This window comes from Hippopotamus amphibius, chromosome 3 (assembly GCF_030028045.1).
Source record: "Hippopotamus amphibius kiboko isolate mHipAmp2 chromosome 3, mHipAmp2.hap2, whole genome shotgun sequence".
Classification (NCBI taxonomy): Eukaryota; Metazoa; Chordata; class Mammalia; order Artiodactyla; family Hippopotamidae; genus Hippopotamus; species Hippopotamus amphibius.
The window spans coordinates 121,144,264-121,153,459 of record NC_080188.1 but is presented as its reverse complement, the minus strand read 5'-3'; positions in this window follow the sequence as shown (position 1 = coordinate 121,153,459).

Sequence of the window (9,196 nt, the reverse complement as noted above, 5' to 3'; positions counted from 1 at the left end):
GGGAGTGAGAAACATATGGAGGGTCCACACCACAGCTCAGTGTTCCTGGACAGAGACATCGATTCACAGCTGAACAGTGGGTCCAGGAGTGGGAGCGTGGGAATTGGAGAGCTGGTTCAGGGTGAGAAAAATTGTTGCCAGAAAGGTGATGGACTGAGAGGACAGGAGGGAAGAGGTCCGCAGTGAGGAGTGCGTTCCCATGAGAGCTGCCTGGCCATGATGGCAACTGGATGCTGCAGGCTCACTGGTGGGGTGAGGAGCTGCAGGCATAGCCTCTCTCTCTATTTTGGTGCCTGCAGCGGGCAGTGGAGTGATGCTCTGTGGGCCACCTAAGGTGCTCAGGGATAAAAAGTACCCTCAGGCCTTCAGGTGGGGCTAGATTAAAACCCCTTGGAATGCTGGCAGCAGGGAGGTTGACAGGACAAAAAAAAAAACAAAAAACAAACAAAAAAAAACCAAGAGAGGCCCAACTCTGAATCTCTCTGTTTACACTGGAGCCACCGGCATCCCTCTGCAAAAGGCACCTCCAAGCCCGACTGAAACAACAGTGTGCCACTGCTCACTCACTCCCAGGGGAAGGAACCTCTATTGTACTCTCTCCCTCCCCACACACCAACTCTTACAGATGAACAATAAAGGAAGCTCTGCTGGTAACAGAATAATATAAAAACCCCAAGGTGAGTAGAAGGACACTTACAGCTGAGACTCTAAGGAAACAGAAATATTAGAATCAATTCTATTGAACTGGTCCATTCTGGGATCAGTTCTGGATTCCCCCCCCCCCTTTTTTTTTTCCTTTCTTAATTATGATCTTAGTCCTAAGGGATCTACAAGTTTTATAACATATTTTTTAATTCTATTTTTTATTCTATTTTTATTTTTTTGCCTTTTTATATACTTCTATTTCTAGTTAAGTTTTTGGTAGTACAGACTATATATCACTCATACCTTCCTTTCATCCCTATCTTTTATACATTTCTATTCCTTTCTTTATATTTACATATTTCCAATCACAGTACGCTCTTCTGTTCCCCTGTCTTCCATCCATTTCTAGTTTATTTTATCTTAACATACTTATAAGCAACACTATCGATCTGCTCAGACTCCTTGCTCTATACTCCTGATGACACACTGCCTTGGTATTTAATATTAGGTTTTTGTCTTTATCTTAGTTCTTAGTGCAATTGTCTAATATCATTCTGAGAATCTCCATTCTGTCTGGTGGTACTCTAGTTCTTTTTTATATTTGATCCTAGCTTACAAAATCTCCCTGGATTAGTGTTTGTATGTGTAAGGTGTTATTTGTTTGTTTGTTGTTTTTGTTTTATTTCTGCTTTGTTCTGTTTTGGTTGTCAATTTCTGTAGGGTTTCTCTTTGAATATCTGATAGCATACTGGGGTTCTTATGTCAGGTCTTTCCAGAGCCTTATGTCCTAATGGATTCAGTAATTGAGTGTCTTATACATGTATATGTTTCCTAGACTTAGTATTTGTTTAACCCAACACTTGGACATTAGTCTGAGGCTTGGACAGTCTTCAATAAACACCTCTATCACTGGGACAAGCAACCCCAAAAGTTTGGACTATCATGAGGAAACAAAAAAACACCATGCAGGCAAAGGAGCAGGAAAAAAACCCACAAGACCAAATAAATGAAGAGGAAATAGAAAAAATGCCTGAAAAAAAATTCAGAGTAATGATAGTAAAAATGATACAAAATCTCAAAAACAAAATAGAGAAAGTAGAAGATACAGTTAATAAGGACACAGAAAAACAAACAGCAATGGATAACAAAATAACTGAAATTAAAAATACTCTAGATGCTATAACCAGCAGAATGACTGAGGCAGAAGAACAAATAGGTGAGTTGGAAGATAGAATGGGGGAAATAACTGCCACAGAGGAGGAAAAAGAAAAAAAGAATAAAAAGAATAGAAGACAGTCTCAGAGACCTCAGTGATAACATTTGAATTATAGGCATCCCAGAAGAAGAAGAAAACAAGAAAGGGTCTGAGAAAATATTTGAAGAGGTTATAGTGGAAAACTTCCCAACATGGCAAAGGAAATAATTAACCAAGTCCAAGAAGCACAGAGAGTCCCATACAGAATAAACCCAAGGAGAAATACACCAAGGTACATATTAATCAAACTAATGACAATTAAACACAGAGAAAAAATATTAAAAGCAGCAAGAGAAAAGCAACAAATAACATATAAGGGAAAACCCATAAGGATAATAGCTGACCTTTCTACAGAAACTCTGCAGGCCAGAAGGGAATGGCAGGATATACTGAAAGTCCTGAAAGAGAGAAACCCTGCAGCCAAGAATACTCTACCTAGCAAGAATCTCATTCAGATTTGAGGGAGAAATCAAAAGCTTTACAGACAAGCAAAAATTAAGAGAATTTAGCACCACCAAACCAGCCTTACAACAATTGCTAAAGGAACTTCTCTAAGTAGGAAACACAAGAGAAGGAAAACACCTACAAATAGAAACTCAAAACAATTAAGAAAATGGGAATTGGAACACACATGTCAATAATCACCTTAAATGTAAATGGATTAAATGCTACAACCAAAGGACACAGATGGCTAAATGGATACAAAAACAAGACCCTTCTATATGCTGCCTACAAGAAACCCACTTCAGACCAAGGGATACATATAGACTGAAAGGAAAGGGATGGAAAGAGATACTCCATGCAAATGGAAGTCAAAAGAAAGCTGGAGTAGCAATACTCATATCAGACAAATTAGACCTTAAAGTAAAGCCTATTACAAGAGACAGGGAAGGACACTACATAATGATCAAGGGATCCATCCAAGAAGAACATATCACAATGGTAAATATCTATGCCCCCAACATAGGAACACCTCAATATATAAGGCAAATGCTAAGCCATAAAAGGGGACATCAACAGTAACACAATAATAGTGGGAGACTTGAAAATGCCACTTACATCAATGGACAGATCATCCAAACAGAAAATAAATAAAGACACACAAGCTTTAAGTGACACATTAGACCATATTGACTTAATTGATATTTAGAGGACATTCCATTCAAAAATGACAGAATACACTTTCTTCTCAAGTGCACATGGAATATTTTCCAGGATAGGTCACATCTTGGGTCACAAATCAAACCTCAGCAAATTCAAGAAAATTGAAATCATATCAAGCATCTTCTCAGATCTCAACGCCATGAGACTAGATATCAATTACAGAAAAAAGACTGCAACAAATACAAACACAGGGAGGCTAAACAATTCACTATTAAATAACCAAGAAATCATTAAATAAATTAAAAGAGAAATTAAAAAAATATCTAGAAACAAACAACAATGAAAACACAACAACCCAAAACCTATGGGACACAGCAAAAGCAGTTCTAAGAGGGAAGTTTATAGCAATACAGTCCTACCTTAAGAAACAAGAAACATATCAAATAAACAATCTTACCTTACACCTAAAACAATTAGAGAAAGAAGACCAAAGACATCCAAAGTGAGCAGAAGGAAAGAAATCATAAAGATCAGAGCAGAAATAAAGAAAAATAAAGGAAGGAAGCAATAGCAAAAATTAAGAAAACTAAAAGCTGGTTCTTTGAGAAAATTAACAAAATTGGTAAACCATAGGCACACTCATGAAGAAAAAAAGGGAGAAGATGCAAATCAACAGAATTAGAAATGAAAAAGGAGAAGTAACAACAGACACCTCAAAAATACAAAACATCATGAGCAACTACTACAAGCAACTATATGCCAATAAATTGGATAACCTGGAAGAAATGGATACATTCTTAGAAAAATACAATCTTCCAAGACTGAACCAGGAAGAAATAGAAACTATGAACAGACCAATCACAAGTATGGAAATTGAGGCAGTGATTAAAACTCTCCCAACAAACAAAAGCCCAGGGCCAGATGGATTCATGGGTGAATTCTATCAAACATTTAGAGAAGAGCTAACACCTATCCTTCTCAACTCTTCCAAAATATTGCAAAAGGAGGAACACTCCCAAACTCATTCTACGAGGGCACCATCACCCTGATACCAAAACCAGACAAAGATGTCACAAAAAAAGAAAATTACAGACCAATATCCCTGATGAATATAGGTGCAAAAATCCTCAACAAAATACTAGGAAACACAGTCCAACAGCACATTAAAAAGATCATACACCATGATCAAGTGGGGTTTATCCCTGGGATGCAAGGATTCTTCAATATATGCAAATCAATCAACGTGATACATCATATCAACAAATTGAAGGATAAAAACCATATGATTATCTCAAAAGATGCAGAAAAAGCTTTTGACAAAATTCAACATCCATTTATGATAAAAGCTCTCCAGAAAATGGGCATAGAAGGAAATTACCTCAACATCATAAAAGCCATACATGAGAAACCAAAAGCCAACATCGTTCTCAGTGGGGAAAAACTGAAAGATTCCCTCTAAGAACAGGAACAAGACAAGGGTGTGCACTCTCACCACTGTTATTCAACATAGTTTTGGAAGTGTTAGCCACAGCAATCAGAGAAGAAAAAGAAATTAAAGGAATCCAAATTGGAAAAGAAGAAGTAAAATTGTCACTCTTTGCAGATGACATGATATTATATATAGAAAACCCTAAAGACTCTACCAGAAAACTGCTAACACTAATTGATGAGTTTAGTAAAGTAGCAGGATACAAAATGAATGCACAGAAATCTGTTGCTTTCCTATACACTAACAACGGAAGAGCAGAAAGAGAAATTAAGGAAACTCTCCCATTCACCACTGCAACAAAAAGAATAAAATACCTAGGAATAAACCTGTGTAAGGAGGCAAAAGATCTGTATGCAGAAAACTTTAAGACACTGATGAAAGAAACCAAAGACGACACAAACAGATGGAGGGACATACCATGTTCCTAGATTGGAAGAATCAACATTGCGAAAATGACTGTACTACCCAAAGCAATTTACAGATTCAATGCAATCCCGATCAAATTACCAATGGCATTTTTCACAGAACTAGAGCAAGAAATCTTATGATTTGTATGGAAACACAAAAGATCCCGAATAGCCAAAGCAATCTTGAGAAGGAAAAATTGAGTTGGTGGAATCAGGCTTCCTGACTTCAAACTATACTACAAGGCCGTAGTGATCAAGACAGAATGGTACTGGCACAAAAATAGAAAGGAAGATCAATGGAATAGAATAGAGAACTCAGAAGTAAGCCCAAACACATATGGGCACCTTATCTTTGACAAAGGAGGCATGAATATACAATGGGAAAAAGACATCCTCTTCAATAAGTGGTGCTGGGAAAATTGGACAGCTACATGTAAAAGAATGAAATTAGAACACTTCCTAACACCATACACAAAAATAAACTCAAAATGCATTAAAGACCTACATGTAAGGCCAGACACTATAAAACTCCTAGAGGAAAACATAGGCAGAACACTCTATGACATCCATCAAAGCAACATCCTTTTTGACCCACCTCCTAGAATCAGGGAAATAAAATCAAGAATAAACAAATGGGACCTCATGAAACTTAAAAGCTTTTGCACAGCAAAATAAACCATAAACAAGACCAGAAGGCAACCCTCAGAATGGGAAAAAAGAGTTGCCTACGAAACAACGGACAAAGGATTAATCTCCAAAATATACAAGCAGCTCCTGCAGCTTAATACCTAAAAAGAAAATAACCCAATCCACTAATGGGTGGAAGACCTAAATAGACATTTCTCCAAAGAAGACATACAGATGGCCAACAAACACATGAAAAGATGCTCAACATCACTAATCATGAGAGAAATGCAAGTCAAAGACACAATGAGGTATCACCTCACACCAGTCAGAATGGCCATCATCACAAATTCTGGAAACAACAAATATTGAATAGGGTGTGGATAAAAGGGAACTCTCTTGCACTGTTGGTGGGAATGTAAGTTGGTACAGCCACTATGGAAAACCGTTTGAAAGTTCCTTAAAAAACTACAAATAGAACTACCATATGATCCAGTAATCCCACTCCTGGGCATCTACCCAAAGAAAACCATAATCCCAAAAGAAACATGTACCATAATGTTTATTGCAGCACTATTTACAATAGCCAGGACATGGAAGCAACCTAAATGTCCATCAACAAATGAATGGATAAAGAAGATGTGGCATATATATACAGTGGAATATTACTCAGCTATAAAAAGGAATGAGATGGAGGAGAAAAAGATGGCGGCGAAGTAGAGAGACGTGGAGTGCATCCCTCTCCACAGATGCATTGGGAATGCACGGAAGGACGCAGTAATTCCCACAGAGAACCAGCTGAACGCCAGCAGACGGCCTCGGACACCAGAAAGGGCTGTGGGGAGCCCGACATAACCGACTGAATATTCGTCTAATCCAATACTTGGACATTAGTCTGAGGCTTGGACAGTCATCTATAAACACCTCTATCACCAGGACAAGCAACCCCAAAAGCTTGGACAACCATGAGGAAACAAAGAAACACCATGCAGGCAAAGGAGCAGGAAAAAAACCCACAAGACCAAATAAATGAGGAGGAAATAGGAAAAATGCCTGAAAAAGAATTTAGAGTAATGATAGTAAAAATGATACAAAATCTCGATACCAAAATAGAGAAAGTACAAGAAACAGTTCATAAGAACTCAGAAAAACAAACAGCAATGGATAACAAAATAACTGAAATTAAAAATACTCTAGATGCTATAACCAGCAGAATGACTGAGGCAGAAGAACGAATAAGTGAGTTGGAAGATAGAATGGGAGAAATAAACGCCACAGAGCAGGAAAAAGAAAAAAAAATAAAAAGACTAGAAGACAGCCTCAGAGACCTCAGTGATAACCTTAAACGTACCAACATTCGAATTATAGGCATCCCAGAAGAAGAAGAAAACAAGAAAGGGTCTGAGAAAATATTTGAAGAGGTTCTAGTGGAAAACTTCCCCAACATGGGAAAGGAAATAATTCACCAAGTCCAAGAAGCACAGAGAGTCCCATACAGAATAAACCCAAGGAGAAATACACCAAGACACATATTAATCAAACTAACGACAATTAAACACAAAGAAAAAATAGTAAAAGCAGCAAGAGAAAAGCAACAAATAACATATAAGGGAAAACCCATCAGGATAACAGCTGACCTTTCTACAGAAACTCTGCAGGCCAGAAGGGAATGGCAGGATATACTGAAAGTCCTGAAAGAGAGAAACCTACAGCCAAGAATACTCTACCCAGCAAGAATCTCATTCAGATTTGAGGGAGAAATCAAAAGCTTTCCAGACAAGCAAAAGTTAAGGGAATTCAGCACCACCAAACCAGCCTTACAACAAGTGCTAAAGGAACTTCTCTAAGTAGGAAACACAAGAAAAGGAAAACACCTACAAATACAAACCCAAAACAATTAAGAAAATGGTAATAGGAACACACATGTCAATAATCACTTTAAATGTAAATGGATTAAATGCTCCAACCAAAAGACACAGACTGGCTGAATGGATACAAAAACAAGACCCTTCTATATGCTGCCTACAAGAAACCCACTTCAGACCAAGGGATACATATAGACTGAAAGTGAAGGGATGGAAAAAGATATTCCATGCAAATGGAAGTCAAAAGAAAGCTGGAGTAGCAATACTCATATCAGACAAACTAGACTTGAAAGTAAAGACTATTAAAAGAGACAAGGAAGGGCACTACATAATGATCAAGGGATCCATCCAAGAAGAACATATCACAATGGTAAATATCTATGCCCCCAATATAGGAGCACCTCAATACATAAGGCAAATGCTAACAGCTATAAAAGGGGACATCGACAGTAACACAATTATAGTGGGAGACTTGAACACCCCACTTACATCAATGGACAGATCATCCAAACAGAAAATAAATAAAGACACACAAGCTTTAAATGACACATTAGACCATCTCGACTTAATTGATATTTATAGGACATTCCATCCAAAAACGACAGACTACACGTTCTTCTCAAGTGCACACGGAACATTTTCCAGGATAGATCACATCTTGGGTCACAAATCAAACCTCAGCAAATTCAAGAAAATTGAAATCATATCAAGCATCTTCTCAGACCACAACGCCATGAGACTAGATATCAATTACAGGAAAAAAACTGCAAAAAATACAAACACATGGAGGCTAAACAATTCACTCTTAAACAACCAAGGAATCACTACAGAAATCAAAGAGGAAATCAAAAAATATCTAGAAACAAATGACAACGAAAACACAACAACCCAAAACCTATGGGATGCAGCAAAAGCAGTTCTAAGAGGGAAGTTTATAGCAATACAGTCCTACCTTAAGAAACAAGAAAATGATCGAATAAACAACCTAACCTTACACCTAAAACAACTAGAGAAAGAAGAACAAAGAAACCCCAAAGTGAGCAGAAGGAAAGAAATCATAAAGATCAGAGCAGAAATAAATGAAAAAGAAAGGAAAGAAACCATAAGAAAAATAAATAAAACTAAAAGCTGGTTCTTTGAGAAGATTAACAAAATTGATAAACCATTAGCCAGACTCCTCAACAAAAAAAGGGATAAGATGCAAATCAACAGAATTAGAAATGAAAAAGGAGAAGTCACAACGGACACCTCAGAAATACAAAAGATCATGAGAGACTACTACAAGCAACTATATGCCAATCAATTGGATAACCTGGAAGAAATGGATACATTCTTAGAAAAATACAATCTTCCAAGACTGAACCAGGAAGAAATAGAAACCATGAACAGACCAATCACAAGTACAGAAATTGAGGCAGTCATTAAAAATCTCCCAACACACAAAAGCCCAGGACCAGATGGATTCACAGGCGAATTCTATCAAACATTTCGAGAAGAGTTAACACCTATCCTTCTCAAACTCTTCCAAAATATTGCAGAAGGCGGAGCACTCCCAAACTCATTCTACGAGGCTACCATCACCCTGATACCAAAATCAGGCAAAGATGTCACAAAAAAAGAAAACTACAGACCAATATCACTGATGAATATAGATGCAAAAATCCTCAACAAAATACTAGCTAACAGACTCCAACAGCACATTAAAAAAATCATACACCACGATCAAGTGGGGTTTATCCCTGGAATGCAAGGATTCTTCAATATACGCAAATCAATCAACGTGATACATCATATCAACAAATTGAAG